The following is a 19,573-nucleotide window of genomic DNA, read 5'->3' on the forward strand; positions in this document are numbered from 1 at the left end:
CCACAGGTGGACTACAATCAAGTTGTAGAAACATCTCAAGGATGATCAATGGAAACAGGATGCACCTGAACTCAATTTCGAGTCTCATAGCAAAGGGTCTGAATTCTTATGTAAATAAATCCATTTCTGTTTTTATTTTTAATATATTTGCAAAAATGTCTAAAAACCTGTTTTCGCTATGTCATTATGGGGTATTGTGTGTAGATTGATGAGGGAAAAAAAACAATTGAATCCATTTTAGAATAAGGCTGTAAAGTAACAAAATGTGGAAAAAGTCAAGGGGTCTAAATACTTTCTGAATGCATTGTACATTGTTCTGTTTTCTATGGGAGTGTATCTTCTATCAGTTTATACCTGTTATGAAACAGAGAGTGCATTATCGATGTGTGTCCACTAGGGGCAACAGTGGAAACCATTGTGTGGTTAGCTCACGTGTCCTGGCCATTCCTTCTTTCTTAATCCCCCCTCCCTCCAATCAATTAACTGATACAGACCACTGTCCAACTTGGTGCCCCACCTCTTCTCTCTCCACCCCCTCCACATCTCTGACATAGGTAGGTAGGTGAGTGTGTTTTGGGTTGGAGATGGAATGGATGGAGCAGAACCTACCTACCTACCTTACTCACTTACCTCGCTCACTCACTTACCTCGCTCACTCACTTACCTCGCTCACTCACTTACCTCGCTCACTCACTCACTTACTTACCTCACTCACTCACCTCACTAACTCACTCACTCACTCACTCACCTCAGTCACTCACCTCAGTCACTCACTCACCTCACTCACACACAGTCCTTTTCTAAATGAAGGAGGGGAGCACTATGCATATCTAAATTCAACAGACAACATCAGAAACAAATGCAGCATGTTCTCAAGGTCAGTGTGACCTGACAGTCTGTGTCACATGGGGGGAGACTGTAGCCTGGTGCACTCTGGGAAGTCAAGAGCGTTTCCTTAGTTACTGGAGAGCGCCAACAGAGGGGAAGTGTCTCAATGTGCCAGGGCATCCTCTCTGAAATGTCATTGAAGACAGAGAGCAGAGCATAGCAGATTGGCCGGACAGTTCAGGATTAGGGCCAATGTCTCCTGGATTAGGGACTATTTCTGAAGGGATTAGGTCCATTCCTCCGCAATAGAGTTTGAGACTGACCCACAGAACAGTTTTCTGGTAGGGATTATTACACATCTCCAGCTGAAACAGGTCAGGTGATGGAGGATGTGCCTAGAATAGCATTAATAGGTAGTGGACGCAATGACGTAGATAGAGTGGAACAGCAAATTGGGTTGTTAGAGCTCTCAATGCTACATTTTTAAAACAGTCAGGCATGGAATTTGTTACACCAGTCAGAAGAGTATGGCAGATTTCAATCAATTTCACTCATGGACTACAGGCATCTGAGTATTTTATAGCATCTGTCCATCCTCAACTATCCCTGCATAGTCCTGCCCAGTCAGGACTTAACACCAGGAACTATAAATAGCAGCAAAGCCAGCCTGTCAGAATGTTTACTGAGGGGTTTCTTCTCTCCTCTCCTGAGCAGCACAGAGACAGACAGATAGACAGCAGGGGAAGAAGAGTGAACACAACACACAGCACAGCTGGGGTTTTTATGTCATGAATCAAAGCAAATGACAAGCTTGGGATATATTTGGATTAAGCCTTTTCCTAAAATAAATGTAATTCAGCCGGCTAGGATTTGGTAGTTTTTTCTGCGAAGTGAGGGATTATGGCTAATGTATAAACCCATGGCTTTATGATCAATGTTTGACAGCTCTGGACCTCCCTGTGTTTGATCCTGTCGGAAGAGGTGAGGGATGAGTGTGTGTGTGTGTGTGTGTGTGTGTGTGTGTGCCTGCATACAGCTCTGTTAGCTTTAGTGGTTTAGTAAACAGACAATTATTCCATCCAATATCCTGAGATTTTTTTCTTCTTAAATACTTTATTTAGCTAGGTTTAAATGAAAATATGAACATACTGTAAGCTATCTGAGGACCACAGCCACATATCCAGTCGACAGAGAGTCAAGCCACCTCTCCCTGAGGCCAGTCAGCTGCAGCTTGGAGCCTGGAGGAGAGGAGACAGCAGGGAAAAGGAGGAGGGCTTCTGGTTGGGGCAGGTGGGGTCTGGTCCATGGCCAGACACGAAGGGGTGAAGGGAGCCAATACATACAGCTGTACGCTACACGCCCCGATAATACATTACCTACGCCCCTCTTTCCCCCCATACAGTCAATTAAAAACAGAACGCATTCAACTGAAATATGACTTCTGCATTTAACCCAAACCCATCCTCATCATTGGCACCCGGGGACCAGTTGTTGTTGGGGGTTAACTGCCTTGATCAAGGGCAGAATGGCAGATTTGTCCACCTTGCCGGCTCTGGGATTCAAACCAGCAACATTTCGGTTACTGACCCAACGCTCTTAACCGCTAGGCTACCTGCCGCCGTGACGGTGGACAGATATGACTGTGTGGTCCTATCTGTAACTCAGAGGGTGAGGGTCTGACCTCTCATTGTGTGACAACCAGGGCCTATTGACCTGCTATTATAGGACAATCTCCATTCTGAATCATAGAGCAACGAATGTCACGACCTGCTACAGACCACCAACACTTATATAGAAATAATATGTAGCAAGTGTCCAAAACATCTGCTGACCTCTACTGCATTAACGACAGCGGTTACAACAGCTATGGTTGTGCTACCATCATCAGCCAATCCATACCAGAGGAGAAGCACATTATTCTCTGTCCCAATGACAGCTCCATCGGTCCTGCGACCCCTGGCCCTGCACGTACACCCTGGACCACACACCTCTCCTCCCCTGTGTCTGTCAGCCTGGCAGCAAGGTTACTGTGGTCTCTGTTTACGCAACTTTATCAGACTTGATCTTCACTCAACACTACACACACACCTAACAGCTCCACAGCTGCACCACACATGACCCAGTCAGGGCTGTGTGTGTGTGTGTGTGCATGCGTGCGTGCGTGCGTGTATGCGTGCGTGCGTGTGTGTGTGTCAATGCTAGCAGTGCAGACAGGGAGCCAGGCACGCAGGAAGTGTAAAACTCCAGTGAACCAGGCTGCTGTTGTGGTACTGCCATTCGTGTTTGTGCGTGGGTGCGTTTCTTTGTGCGTGGGTGCGTGTGTTTGTGCGTGGGTGCGTGTGTTTGTGCGTGGGTGCGTTTGTTTGTGCGTGGGTTCGTGTGTTTGTTGCTGGGTGTGTGTGTTTGTGCGTGGGTGGGTGCATGGGTGCGTACGTGCGTGCATTCATAGATGTGTGTTGGATGGGGGTAATGTCTGTCTCTCTATGGTCACTCTCTCTTTCCCCTGCAATGCTGTGCCTCATCCCATTGGCTGAGCAGCTGTAGCTGTGTGATCTGTCTGCCAGTCAGTCAGCGAGACAGTGTGTGTATGACTCATCCATTGCACACCACCGAGCCGAGGGAATTACACACTGACTACTGTTAGAACACACCGGCAGACACCGGCATTCCAACGGACGTTAGTATTCGATTACTTGCGAGGTTCTTATTTCTTTTTTAAAGCTTATTTGAATTAAAAGGCCAAAAAATGTAATTGTCTATGTGGCATTGCTACATACAAGGTTAGACCATGACATTATACATTCATATTTTACCGGCAGGCGACACGTCTCAGGCGTGTAACATGCGTGTAACGTGTAACCGTGGGCCCATCAAACAGCACTCCAGTCAGATGCTCCATGTGTAGCAAATGAAGTGGGAAAAGTCCAAATCAATGCAAAATGGATTTACAATTATAGAATGAAGTTGGCTAAATGAGAAGGGGAAGGCTACAATGATCAACCAACAGGTTGTTCAATATGAATGTAGACAAGGACACAGGGAGTGCAGTAAAATAGTCTCAATTAGCCTAGTGCAGCTAGCTAGATTCTTTACATCAAGTTGATGCAGTCACGACATCCGATCCTCGTTTGCTAAGTCAAACGACACCGCTGGTTCTGCTCACACTGCCCTACCCTGTGCTCTGACCTCTTTCTCCCCTCTCTCTCCAGATGAAATCTCGCGTCTTGTGACGGCCGGCCGCCCAACAACCTGCCCGCTTGACCCTATCCCCTCCTCTCTTCTCCAGACCATTTCCGGAGACCTTCTCCCTTACCTCACCTCGCTCATCAACTCATCCCTGACCGCTGGCTACGTCCCTTCCGTCTTCAAGAGAGCGAGAGTTGCACCCCTTCTGAAAAAACCTACACTCGATCCCTCCGATGTCAACAACTACAGACCAGTATCCCTTCTTTCTTTTCTCTCCAAAACTCTTGAACGTGCCGTCCTTGGCCAGCTCTCCCGCTATCTCTCTCAGAATGACCTTCTTGATCCAAATCAGTCAGGTTTCAAGACTAGTCATTCAACTGAGACTGCTCTTCTCTGTATCACGGAGGCGCTCCGCACTGCTAAAGCTAACTCTCTCTCCTCTGCTCTCATCCTTCTAGACCTATCGGCTGCCTTCGATACTGTGAACCATCAGATCCTCCTCTCCACCCTCTCCGAGTTGGGCATCTCCGGCGCGGCCCACGCTTGGATTGCGTCCTACCTGACAGGTCGCTCCTACCAGGTGGCGTGGCGAGAATCTGTCTCCTCACCACGCGCTCTCACCACTGGCGTCCCCCAGGGCTCTGTTCTAGGCCCTCTCCTATTCTCGCTATACACCAAGTCACTTGGCTCTGTCATAACCTCACATGGTCTCTCCTATCATTGCTATGCAGACGACACACAATTAATCTTCTCCTTTCCCCCTTCTGATGACCAGGTGGCGAATCGCATCTCTGCATGTCTGGCAGACATATCAGTGTGGATGACGGATCACCACCTCAAGCTGAACCTCGGCAAGACGGAGCTGCTCTTCCTCCCGGGGAAGGACTGCCCGTTCCATGATCTCGCCATCACGGTTGACAACTCCATTGTGTCCTCCTCCCAGAGCGCTAAGAACCTTGGCGTGATCCTGGACGACACCCTGTCATTCTCAACTAACATCAAGGCGGTGGCCCGTTCCTGTAGGTTCATGCTCTACAACATCCGCAGAGTACGACCCTGCCTCACACAGGAAGCGGCGCAGGTCCTAATCCAGGCACTTGTCATCTCCCGTCTGGATTACTGCAACTCGCTGTTGGCTGGGCTCCCTGCCTGTGCCATTAAACCCTACAACTCATCCAGAACGCCGCAGCCCGTCTGGTGTTCAACCTTCCCAAGTTCTCTCACGTCACCCCGCTCCTCCGCTCTCTCCACTGGCTTCCAGTTGAAGCTCGCATCCGCTACAAGACCATGGTGCTTGCCTACGGAGCTGTGAGGGGAACGGCACCTCAGTACCTCCCGGCTCTGATCAGGCCCTACACCCAAACAAGGGCACTGCGTTCATCCACCTCTGGCCTGCTCGCCTCCCTACCACTGAGGAAGTACAGTTCCCGCTCAGCCCAGTCAAAACTGTTCGCTGCTCTGGCCCCCCAATGGTGGAACAAACTCCCTCACGACGCCAGGACAGCGGAGTCAATCACCACCTTCCGGAGACACCTGAAACCCCACCTCTTTAAGGAATACCTAGGATAGGATAAAGTAATCCTTCTCACCCCCCTTAAAAGATTTAGATGCACTATTGTAAAGTGGCTGTTCCACTGGATGTCTTAAGGTGAACGCACCAATCTTAAATGTAAGACAGACACTACCAGATGAGATGAAAGATAACCTATTGCAGAAACAAGTTTAACTTGCGCATGTCGGTTTGGCTACTTTGTCTCTCTCCCTCTGTGTCAGACAAACCGACCCCTGCTCTTCTCGTGTCCCTACCCCAACACCTGTGCAGAAACACACAGAAACACACTCCTCTACTGAGTCACACAATCAATTCCCCATTGAAGATAAACAAAATATATATACACTGCTCAAAAAAATAAAGGGAACACTAAAATAACACATCCTAGATCTGAATGAATGAAATAAATATTCTTATTAAATACTTTTTCTTTACATAGTTGAATGTGCTGACAACAAAATCACACAAACTATCAATGGAAATCAAATTTGTCAACCCATGGAGGTCTGGATTTGGAGTCACACTCAAAATTAATGTGGAAAACCAGACTACAGGCTGATCCAACTTTGATGTAATGTCCTTAAAACAAGTCAAAATGAGGCTCAGTAGTGTGTGTGGCCTCCACGTGCCTGTATGACCACCCTACAACGCCTGGGCATGCTCCTGACGAGGTGGCGGATGGTCTCCTGAGGGATCTCCTCCCAGACCTGGACTAAAGCATCTGCCAACTCCTGGACAGTCTGTGGTGCAATGTGGCGTAGGTGGATGGAGCGAGACATGATGTCCCAGATGTGCTCAATTGGATTCAGGTCTGGGGAACGGGTGGGCCAGTCCATAGCATCAATGCCTTCCTCTTGCAGGAACTGCTGACACACTCCAGCCACATGAGGTCTAGCATTGTCTTGCATTAGGAGGAACCCAGGGCCAACCGCACCAGCATATGATCTCACAAGGGGTCTGAGGATCTCATCTCGGTACCTAATGGCAGTTAGGCTACCTCTGGCGACCACATGGAGGGCTGTGCGGCCCCCCAAAGAAATGCCACCTCACACCATGACCGGTCATGCTGGAGGATGTTGCAGGCAGCAGAATGTTCTCACGGCGTCTCCAGACTCTGTCACGTTTGTCACATGTGCTCAGTGTGAACTTGCTTTCATCTGTGAAGAGCACAGGGCGCCAGTGGCGAATTTGCCAATCTTGGTGTTCTCTGGCAAATGCCAAACGTCCTGCACGGTGTTGGTCTGTAAGCACAACCCCCACCTGTGGATGTCGGGCCCTCATACCACCCTCATGGAGTCTGTTTCTGACCGTTTGAGCAGACACATGCACATTTGTGGCCTGCTGGAGGTCATTTTGCAGGGCTCTGGCAGTGCTCCTCCTGCTCCTCCTTGCACAAAGGCGGAGGTAGCGCTCCTGCTGCTGGGTTGTTGCCCTCCTACGGCCTCCTCCAAGTCTCCTGATGTACTGGCCTGTCTCCTGGTAGCGCCTCCATGCTCTGGACACTACGCTGACAGACACAGCAAAGCTTCTTGCCACAGCTCGCATTGATGTTCCATCCTGGATGAGCTGCACTACCTGAGCCACTTGTGTGGGTTGTAGACTCCGTCTCATGCTACCACTAGAGTGAAAGCACCGCCAGCATTCAAAAGTGACCAAAACATCAGCCAGGAAGCATAGGAACTGAGAAGTGGTCTGTGGTCACCACCTGCAGAACCACTCCTTTATTGGGGGTGTCTTGCTAATTGCCTATAATTTCCACCTGTTGTCTATTCCATTTGCACAACAAAATGTGAAATTTATTGTCAATCAGTATTGCTTCCTAAATCAAAGAAGTGTGATTGACTTGTTACATTGTGTTGTTTAAGTGTTCCCTTTATTTTTTTGAGCAGTGTATATAAATATATATATATATATAAAATCATGATATTGTTTGAATAGTGAAACAATTTTTTTAAACCTGCAGACAGCCACCAGAGACAAACAAGACTTGATCACTCGCTGACTCGACCCCAGGGGCTTGACTTAGGGCTGGGCAGTATACCATATACCGGTATTTATGCAGGGACCGGTTTGGGTTTTGACTTCACCTTCACCTTCTATACCAGTATTTGCATGTTTGGTTTGTTAAATGTGATATGCCGTGTGTATAGTTTACTCCTCTACTTGAGTCGTCTCTCTCCCTCTCCATGCTGCTTAACACAGACCTAGCCCCGCCCCCTGTCACTCAAAGAGCGTATTTGTTGTTGCTTGACCACGAGACACTTTCGTTCAGTCCGCATGGACAATGCAGCACATGCAACAATGTTGATGACAACGATGTTGTTTCCACTTTGATCTTAATATAAATCCACAAGCGTTCTATAATTACAATATTAGTTTGTGTTTCTTACATCTGCAAACAGCTAGTTTGTATTTTATTACCAAATTAAGCTAACTCGTGTTAGCCACTAATGCTAATCACTAGTTAGCTATATGAATAACTATGAATACAGATTTAATGTAGCCAAAGATTATAGGTTCCCCTAGGAAACACTGAACATCACTTTGGTTCCTACCCTGTCACAATAACTCGTCCATGGCATTTTCATTCGTTGTCATGTCAAACACTGTATTCAAAGTGTCCACTATTATTTATATTCTAACTATAGAATGTTTGTTATAATTCTATTTCAATGATTCCAAAAGTTCACCCAAATGTTTTGATCTAAATCGCAATTGCAACATTTGGTAAAAAAATAAGGTCTAGTATTTTTGCCCATATCGTGGCAGTGTGGAAAATATCTCAAATGAGTGCAGGAAATGCAGAAATTGATGGAAATACAGGAAATTATTTTAGGTTGAAGTTGAATTGAACAGTTTAAACCAATCAGAATGGAGAAAGACCCATTGAAATCACTTAGAATGTATGTGTTGCCACCCTAAGTTCACAAACTACTCAAAGCAAATGTAGAAATGTTATTAATCAAAAACATAAAATACCGTCAATTTTTTTAAAAATACCATGTGATATTTTGCCCATATCGCCCAGCCCTATCTTGACTGTTAAGTGTGCTATAGGAGTGAAGGGGATGATGTCTGGGTTACAAAGCTCTCACACACACACACACACACACACACACATTAACACACAGTGAACCTTCTCTGGCATGTTCCCCAGTCAGGGAATTAATGAATTATTAGATGTTAGTGAATGGCATCATCCTACAGTGTTAATTTGTCTACTCCCACTGACAGGGAATTGAATCTGGTCAGACTAACTGCAGCCAGAAAACAAGTCATCGCTTATGTTTCTTTTTAGAGCGGGGACGTATATATACATACAGTTGAAGTCAGAAGTTTACATGCACCTAAACCAACAACATTTAAATTCAGTTTTCACAATTCCTGACATTTATTCCTAGTAAAAATTCCCTGTTTTAGGTCAGTTAGGATCACCACTTAATTTTAAGAATGTGAAATGTCAGAATAATAGTAGAGAGAGAGAATGATTTCTTTCAGCTTTTATTTCTTTCATCACATTCCCAGTGGGTCAGAAGTTTACATACACTCAATTAGTATTTGGTAGCATTGCCTTTCAAATGTTTAACTTCGGTCAAACGTTTTGGGTAGCCTTCCACAAGCTTCCCACAATAAGTTGGGTGGATTTTGGCCCGTTCCTCCTGACAGAGCTGGTGTAACTGAGTCAGGTTTATAGGCATCCTTGCTCGCACACGCTTTTTCAGTTCTGCCCACAAATTTTCTATAGGATTGAGGTCAGGGCTTTGTGATGGCCACTCCAATAACTTGACTTTGTTGTCCTTAAGCCATTTTGCCACAACTTCGGAAGTATGCTTGGGGTCATTGTCCATTTGCAAAACCCATTTGCGACCAAGCTTTAACTTCCTGACTGATGTCTTGAGATGTTGCTTCAATATATCCACATAATTTTCCTTCCTCATGACGCCATCTATTCTGTGAAGTGCACCAGTCCCTCCCGTAGAAAAGCACCCCCACAACATGATGCTGCCACCCCCGTGCTTCAGGGTTGGGATGGTGTTCTTCGGCTTGCAAGCCTCCCCCTTTTCCACCAAACATAATGATGGTCATTATGGCCAAACAGTTCTATTTTTGTTTCATCAGACCAGAGGACATTTCTCCAAAAAGTATGATCTTTGTCCCCAAACCGTAGTCTGCCTTTTTTTAATGGCGGTTTTGAGCAGTGGCTTCTTCCTTGCCGAGTGGCTTTTCAGGTTATGACGATATGGGACTCGTTTTTCTGTGGATATAGATGCTTTTGTACCTGTTTCCTCCAGCATCTTCACAAGGTCCTCTGCTGTTGTTCTAGAATTGATTTGCACTTTCCGCACTAAAGTACATTCATCTCTAGGAGACAAAACGCGTCTCCTTCCTGAGCGGTATGATGGCTGCGTCCCATGGTGTTTATACTTGCGTACTATTGTTTGTACAGATGAACGTGGTACCTTCAGGCGTTTGGAAATTGCTCCCAAGGATTAACCAGACTTGTGAAGGTCTACAATTTTTTTTCTGAGGTCTTGGCTGATACATTTAGATTTTCTCATGATGTCAAGCAAAAAAAAAGGTAGGCCTTGAAATACTTCCACAGGTACACCTCCAATTGACTCAAATGATTAGCCTATTAGTCAATTAGCCTATCAGAAGCTTCTAAAGCCATGACCTCATTTTCTGGAATTTTCCAAGCTTTTTAAAGACACAGTCAACTTAGTGTATGTAAACTTCTGACCCACTGGAATTGTGAAACAGTAAATTATAAATGAAATAATCTGTCAGTAAACCATTGTTGGAAAAATGACTTGTGCCATGCACAAAGTAGATGTCCTAACAGACTTGCCAAGATTATAGTTTGTTAACAAGAAATTTGTGGAGTGTTTGAAAAACTAGTTTTAATGACTCCAACCTAAGTGTATGTAAACTTCTGACTTCAACTGTATATAGAGAGAGACGGGAGAGAGAGAGAGAGAGAGAGAGAGAGAGAGAGAGAGAGAGAGTATATATATCGAGAGAGACGGGGGAGAGAGAAAGAGAGAGAGAGAAGATAGGGAGCCAGAAAGAGAGACAGAGAGAGAGAGACACAGAGAGAGAGAAGATGGAGAGCCACAGAGAGACACAGAGAGAGAAGATAAACAGAGAGACCGAGAGAGAGAAGACAGACAGAGACCGAGAGGTCATGAGCAGGTGAGCTCCTGCATTTTTCAGCATGTTATTGGAAAAATATAGATTTGGAGTTAGATAAACTTAGATTTTTTTAGGCAGGGACATGTAAAGGATTCTACCCTCCACAGCATTACCTTCACTCCAGATCAAAACTCAAAAACCTGCAACCTGATTTTGGACAGAATTACGGAATTACCTGGAAGGCATAAGCTATACAGCAAATGCTCTGGCAAACAAACAGAAAACACCATCCAACCTGGAACTGAGTGAGTAATGTTTAGTCTGAAGCAATATGTTATATTCAAAAGCCAAGAAGAGAAATACATTACAATGATATATTTTGACATTATTAGGACTGAATGCTGAGTTGGACTACCAAGCCTGCTAGGACAAGGAGTTGGACTACCAAGCCTGCTAGGACAAGGAGTTGTACTAGCAATCTTGCTAGGACAAGGAGTTGGACTATCATGGGGCGGCAGGTAGCCTAGTGGTTAGAGTGTTGGACTAGTAAGCCTGCTAGGACAAGGAGTTGGACTACCAAGCCTGCTAGGACAAGGAGTTGGACTATCAAGCCTGCTAGGACAAGGAGATGGACTACCAACCCTACTAGGACAATGAAATACAGCTTCAATTAGCACTGACGTGTCAAGTGAGAGGAGTCAGAGCCCTTTAGCCCAACAGGAGAATCAAACAGGCTACTCCATCCAAATGCAGAGGGATTTGAATCTGTCTCCTGCAGTTCAGAGGTAAATAAAATACATTACCCTCTGTATGTAAAAATGTTAAGGTAAGAAAAGAGTGCAAAATGGAGCTCCTTATGGAAAATCAAGAGACACTTTTTGCTGACTTATAAAAATGAGAACATAAGCAACTTAATCTTCCACACAGACCATCCCCTGGCATGGCACAGTGCTATATTAACACACTACCTCTCTGTTAAGAGGGGGGGGGGTTGTTAACGAGGGGTGGAAATGAGAAATTAGATTAGATTAAATTAGATATTAGGATATTAGACAATGAGGACTCTGAGTCAGCTAATATAAATCTCTATAAGTCTGGAACAGTATTGGTACAGGGCAAGCCCAAACAGTTTCAGCTGGACTTTCACCTAATCAAAGAATTAGCCCAGCAGGAGAAGCTCTCCCTTGAGAAAGATACCCCCACCCCGAGCGGGTCAGACCAGACTTCTTCATTATATAACACCACAGATGAGCAACCCCAAGCGGAAAGTCAACCTCACAGCACAGAATACTACTCCCTCATTGAAATGAAGGTTCAATTCACCCAGCTGGAGGTAAGGCAGGTGGAGCTGGAACAGCAGATGATTACACTCCAGTCAGCACAGACCCAGACAACAGTCCAGCACAACAACACCCCCTTAACCAGACCTGGAAAGCTGGTGGAGAGAGACATATCTGCACCTTGGACTGTAGTGAGACAACATCTACAGGAGAAAGAGCAGGAGCAGAACTGAGCACTAGAGGAGAGGATCAGATTTCTGGAAGAGAGGGATGACGTGTGACAGAGAACAACCTACTAGAGAGAGGTGGCCACCCTCGCAGAGAAACCAGCAGAACAGCCCACCTGAGCTTCCGAGAAAAGACTCGACACCATAGCAGAACACTCCACCCCTGACCATAGCGTCGACATCACAGTGGGACAGACAAATGAAGAACCCCAAGCCAAGGGGATCTCACACCCTCTGAGCACACCCCCTGTAAGCCACCCTGATAGCCCTCCTGACAACCCCCCCACACCCACTGAGGACAAACGCAAGACACAGATTGTACTCCTTATGGACTCAAATGGGAAACATACACAAGAAAATAATATTTTTCCCCAACACAGAGTGTCTAAACCCTGATGTCCAAACACCCAGCGCGCCCTAGACCTTCTGTCTGAGGACCAACTAGGGTCACCCAGCCACATAATAATACACAGGCACAAACGACCTGAGAGCAGAGCAGGAAAGGGTGGCCACAGCACTGAAGGGAGTGATTGAAAAAGCTTCTAATTTCCCCAACGCACAAGTGGTTATCTCCACCCTGCTACCACAAAAAGACTTCCACCCTGCTACCATACAGCGGGTAAACGCAAGTATTTATTTCCCCTGACTGTGGTGACAGCATACCCTCCCCCATATGCCCCCCTAGCCACAACTATGACAACATAACCAACAAAAATGGGTCACAACTCCTGCAGCTCTATCGCACGCTGGGTATGTACATAGTCAATGGTAGGCTTCAAGAGGACTCCTATGGTAGGTACACCTATAACTCATCGCTTGGCAGTAGTTCTGTAGACCACTTTATCACTGACCTCAACCCAGAGTCTCTCAGAGCGTTCACAGTCAGTCCACTGACACCCCTATCAGACCACAGCAAAATCACAGTCTACTTGAACAGAGCAATACTCAATCATGAGGCATCAAAGCGAAAGGAACTGAGTAATATGAAGAAATGCTATAGATGGAAGGAATGTAGTTTGGAAACCTACCAAAAAACAATTGGGCAACAACAAATTCAATCCTTTTGTAATGGTCGTCGTTGGTGGAAGAAGGTGAGGACCAAGTTGCAGCGTGGTATGTGTCCATATTTATTAAATGAACACGGAAATAACAAATTAACAAAGAGAAACGACCGAAAACAGTTCTAGCTGGTGCAGACACACAACAGAAAACAATCACCCACGAAACACAATAGAAAACAGGCTACCTAAATATGGTTCTCAATCAGGGACAACAATTGATAGCTGCCTCTGATTGAGAGCCATACCAGGCCAAACACAGAAATAGCAAATCATAGAAAAACTAACATAGACAACACACCCAACTCACGCCCTGACCATACTAAAACAAAGACATAACAAAAGAACTAAGGTCAGAACGTGACACCCTTTTAGACATCTTCGTGGACAAAACGTTCCACTGTAATAGTGAAGGTGTAATCTTAGCAGTATATTTGACCTGTCAGCTTCCCTATCAAATCTAAAAAATCTCAAATAGAAAACCGACGAAAATGAACAACAATGACAAATGGTTTGATGAAGAATGCAAAAATCTAAGAAAGAAATTGAGAAACCTGTCCAACCAAAAACATAGAGACCCGGAAAACCTGAGTCTACGCCTTCACTATTGTCAATCACTAAAACAATACAGAAATACACTACGGAAAAAGAAGGAACAGCACGTCAGAAATCAGCTCAATGTAATTGAAGAATCCAACAAACAACAACACGAAGAATGGAGATGTATGGGTAAACCACTTCTCCAATCTTTTTGGCTCTATAACAAAGAACAAACAGCAAAAACATATACATGATCAAAGACAAATCTTAGAATTAACTATTAAAGACTACCAGAACCCACTGGATTCTCCAATTACATTGAATGAGCTACAGGACAAAATAAAAACCCTCCAACCCAAATATACAAACAACAAATTCCTATTGGCTATACTAAAACTCTTTAACATCATCCTTAGCTCTGGCATCTTCCCCAATATATGGAACCAAGGAACCAATGACCCCAATCCACAAAAGTGAAGAAAATGTAACCCCAATAACCATGGGATATGTGTCAAAAGCAACCTTGGGAAAATCCTCTGCATTATCATTAACAGCAGACTCGTACATTTCCTCGGTGAAAACAATGTACTGAGCAAATGTCAAATTGGCTTTTTGCCAAATTATCATACGACAGACCACGCATTCACCCTGCACACATTAATTGACAAACAAACAAAACAAAACAAAGCAAAGTCTTCTCATGCTTGTTGATTTCAAAAGAGCCTTCGACTCAATTTGGCATGAGGGTCTGCTATACAAATTGATGGAAAGTGGTGTTGGGGGGAAAAACATACGACATTAAAAAATTAATGTACACAAACAACAAGTGTGCGGTATAAATAGGCAAAAAACACACGCATTTCTTCCCACAGGGCCATGGGGTGAGACAGGGATGCAGCTTAAGCCCCACTCTCATCAGCATATATATCAACAAATTGGCGATGGCACTAGAAAAGTCTGCAGCACCCAACCTCACCCTACTAGAATCTGAAGTCAAGTGTCTACTGATGATCTGGTGCTTCTGTCACAAACCAAGGAGAGCCTACAGCAGCACCTAGATCTTCTGCACAGATTCTGCCATACCTGGGCCATGACAGTAAATCTCAGTAAGACAAAAAATAATGATGTTCCAAAAAAGGTCCAGTTGCCAGGACCACAAATACAAATTCCATCTAAACACCGTTTCCCTAGAGTACACACAAAACTATACATACCTCGGCCTAAACATCAGCGCCACAGGTCACTTCCACAAAGCTGTGAACGACCTGAGAGACAAGGCAAGAAGGGCCTTCTATGCCATCAAAAGGAACATAAAATTCGACATACCAATTAGGATCTGGCAAAAAACACTTGAGTCAGTTATAGAGCCCATTGCCCTTTATGGTTGTGAGGTCTGGGGTCCGCTCACCAACCAAGAATTCACAAAATGGGACAAACACCAAATTGAGACTCAGCATGCAGAATTCTGCAAAACATATCCTCTGAGGACAACATAATACACCAAATAATGCATGCAGAGCAGAATTAGGCCGATACCCACTAATGATCAAAATCCAGAAAAGAGCCGTTCAATTCTACAACCACCTAAAAGGAAGCGATTCCCAAACCTTCCGTAACAAAGCCATCAGTGATGTACTTATTAAGTAATGTACTTATTAAGATAAGGTGGACTGTCTGTATTTCCAGATGGAAAAGATGTAGATAAATTAGCTTGGACAAACTGACAAGAAAATAAAACGAAACAACCTCACAAAACATTTGATTTATCGAGCCGGCAGAAAGCTTTTGGATAAACACAAAAGGAATTGCTCTGGGTTGTCAAGACTCGTAAAGCATTTGTGCGACGTGGAAAAATAAACTGGAATAAAATCAAGCGGAGGCTGCTGAGCTTTCAAGAGTTTACAGATGAGGCAGGGCTGAAGACAAAGTAAATGCTAAATGGGTGTTTATTCATGTCCCAGCGCTCATGTAACTCTGAAAACATCCCTGTGTGTGTGTGTGTGTGTGTGTGTGTGTGTGTGTGTGTGTGTGTGTGTGTGTGTGTGTGTGTGTGTGTGTCTGACGTACTATATTACACTGCCCCAAGTTCCCACAGATAAATACAGTGAACATCATCAACCTAACTGATGCAGCAAACTATGGTATCACTCAATATTTTTCTCGAGGCTATAGGCCTACATCAAGAATTCTAGATAAGAAACAGAACACCAACTTTTGCCCAAATCCTCCATTGACACCAATACTTGAGTTTTAAACTTTCTTAAGTCACTGTACATGCAAATCAAGACATCAGACTTGCATAAAGAACTTTTCCTTTCAAGGCAGAATGGTGACGTTATTCTCTCTCTCTGTCTCTCTCTGCAGAACAGGCAGAGAACCCATCCAACAGAAAGGAGTGGGGAGGAAATGCTAAAAGTAAGTCTGCCAGCCTGGCCAGATAACACAAAGCTAAATGTAAGTCTGCCAGCCTGGCCAGATCACACAAAGCTAAATGTAAATCTGCCAGCCTGGCCAGATCACACAAAGCTAAATGTAAGTCTGCCAGCCTGGCCAGATAACACAAAGCTAAATGTAAGTCTGCCAGCCTGGCCAGATAACACAAAGCTAAATGTAAGTCTGTCAGCCTGGCCAGATAACACAAAGCTAAATGTAAGTCTGCCAGCCTGGCCAGATAACACAAAGCTAAATGTGAATAAGCACAGAAACATATTTAACTGCACTCAATGGCTAAGCTGTTGCGTAGTCACCATGTTTATGCAAGCCTTTGACGCATTCCCTACTAGGAAGTCTGCAGAACCCCTCCATTCTGAGGCTATTTCTGACTTCAGGTCTCAGTTCAGTAGCTAAATATACCCTGGTGCCTGCCTATTACCTGTACCCTTGTCTTACACTGGGCTAACCCACAGAGACTCTATGAGTCATACTGTTGCATCCCCCCAGGGCCTGTCTGCCTGGCTATACAGGACCGGATGTAATGCTACATGAATGAATGGTGTGAGGAACTAGTTTATAACATGCTACTGAGAATGATGTTCCTAACCCAACCTGAGCATGTAAGATGATGTTGCAGGAGATTTCCATAACACTACCAGGCTCATCATCACTGTAGTCCAGCTCAATAGGCCTGATTAACCTTGGCTGGATGGATCCGGTCTCTCTCTCTCAGCAGTGACAACAGTGACCAGTTAAAGGCCATTGTAGGGTAAAGTTAAAACAAACGGTCCCTCTGCTACTTCACAGCTAATAAAGGTCTACACTCCACCACAAAGCACAGAGGGCAGGTCAGACCACTGCACTGTACAGTACGTCCTGGTCTCACTCACTCGTTGCACACACACACACACACACACACACACACACACACACACACACACACACACACACACACACACACACACACACACACACACACACACACACTCCTCCAGCACAGCTGCATCCAGCTGGTCCCATCAGCCTCTCTCCCTCTCTCCTTCCCAACATTCATCAATTTATAGATTTTCCACTTGTATCCATGTCGGGGGCCTGGAGCCGGATGTGGCAAAGCTCCTCCTCATTGTGATAAGTGACTGGCTGAGCAACAACACAGCCCTTTGAGTTACACATAGCAGGAACACACTGGACTTAAACAACAAACACTAGTGGAATTCAATCCAATCTGGATCCTAGCCTGGACTTCAAATCAAATCTTTCCCATGGACAAATAAACCACAGAATGGTTTGGGATTATAAAACCACAGAGCTATTAGCTAGGTAGACTCCCCTCACAGGTAGAACTACATGGGCATGGGCTGTCATTTGTAAAGGAATCCAATTGCCTGAACATAGCTACAGAGAGTCCAGCAGAACTACACCCTAGTCTAGTTCCCAGCCGTGTCATACTCTGAAACGCAGCGCATCTCCATGTGCACCACAGCGTCTATGTTTTCCCCATGTCTCCCTTTCTATACAGGAGGTCTCAGGGAGTTTCCACTAGACTCTGAGGAACATATATTATCAACATGACTAAATGGCTTGGTATTAGGACTGAACCACACATATTTGTCATTCCTTACAAATTGTTATCAGACGGTTCTATAAAACCCAGTGCTAAACAGTCTTTCAGGAGGAAGCCATTTTGATCCAGTCTACATAAGCTTACATGATGACAGCATCGGAGCTGTGTTGATCTCTGTGTTTGAGGTGATCAGCTATCTACTGCGAGAGCTACTCAGGTGACCAGTAAAGCATGCCAACTCTGTTCCAGACAAGCCTGCCACCTGGTGCTCCGGCCCAGAATGCATTCCACAGAGCTCTGAAACAGAATGGCATGGCTCCAGAAAGATATGGCATTACAATGTTACAACAACAAGAACATAGCAGGGTTGGGTTGGATAGGCTCACCCCTACCCCCACAGCCTCCCTCCCTCCCCCCATTACCATCCACCTCTCTTCCCAACCTGACTGACAGCCCCACAGCGTCTTCCCTGATCCACAGCTGGTAGCCTAAGTGGTTGGAAACTAGGTAGGGGCGTGTGTGTGTGTGTGTGTGTGTGTGTGTGTGTGTGTGTGTGTGTGTGTGTGTGTGTGTGTGTGTGTGTGTGTGTGTGTGTGTGTGTGTGTGTGTGTGTGTGTGTGCGTGCATGCATGAGTGCGTGTATTCTTGGGTTCGTGTCTGCATGCGTGCGTGTGCATTTGTGTGTATGCATTCATGTGTCTGTGTATGCCTGTTTGTGCTTCATGCCTGTCAGGGCTGTGGCCCAGCATCTGTGACTGTGCCCCCCAGGGCCCAGAGGCAGCGCCAGTCACCCTGCAGGGCCGGAGTCTGACGATGTGATGACACATAGCGACGCCCTGCCATGTGCGTCAGCAGCCAAGAACACACACATATCTCCTCCTCCCTCTCTTACTCTTCCCACCCTGGCTTGTCTCCATATTTCTCTCATTGTATTTCTCTCATTCTCTGCCTCTAAATATTAAAAAGCTTTGGACAAAAACCAATAGTTCAACTCAAAACAACATTTTACTAAATGGTAGGGTTTTACTGCACAAATCCAATCACAAGAGGTAAAACAATCAATACATATCCTTATGAAAAAGACAATCAATACATATCCTTATGAAAAAGACAATCAATACATATCCTTATCAAAAAGACAATCAATACATATCCTTATGAAAAAGACAATCAATACATATCCTTATCAAAAAGACAATCAATACATATCCTTATGAAAAAGACAATCAATACATATCCTTATTAAAAAGACAGTCAATACATATCCTTATCGAAAAGACAATCAATACATATCCTTATGAAAAAGACAATCAATACATATCCTTATGAAAAAGACAATCAATACATATCCTTATCAAAAAGACAATCAATACATATCCTTATCAAAAAGACAATCAATACATATCCTTATCAAAAAGACAATCAATACATATCCTTATCAAAAAGACAGTCAATACATATCCTTATCAAAAAGACAATCGATACATATCCTTATCGAAAAGACAATCAATACATATCCTTATTAAAAAGACAATCAATACATATCCTTATCAAAAAGACAATCATTACCTATCCTTATCAAAAAGACAGTCAATACATATCCTTATCAAAAAGACAGTCAATACATATCCTTATCAAAAAGACAGTCTAATGGAAACTAGTTAGGAGCTGTGAATGGCAGCTCCTCAGAGTCAGTATGTGTGTGTGTGTATAGTGTGCAGTCGTGCATCAGTGTGTGTGTTAATATGATATACTGTATGTCTGTCTCAGGA

The 19,573-nt window shown here is 44.7% G+C and overlaps 1 protein-coding gene across 4 annotated transcripts in view; it reads right to left on the reverse strand.

The window, feature by feature from the left end:
* Positions 1-19,573, reverse strand: part of LOC115107800 (calcipressin-2-like) — a 126,801-nt gene that overhangs the window by 92,003 nt on the left and 15,225 nt on the right. The window lies entirely within an intron of this gene.

Source organism: Oncorhynchus nerka, linkage group LG24 (assembly GCF_034236695.1).
Source record: "Oncorhynchus nerka isolate Pitt River linkage group LG24, Oner_Uvic_2.0, whole genome shotgun sequence".
Classification (NCBI taxonomy): Eukaryota; Metazoa; Chordata; class Actinopteri; order Salmoniformes; family Salmonidae; genus Oncorhynchus; species Oncorhynchus nerka.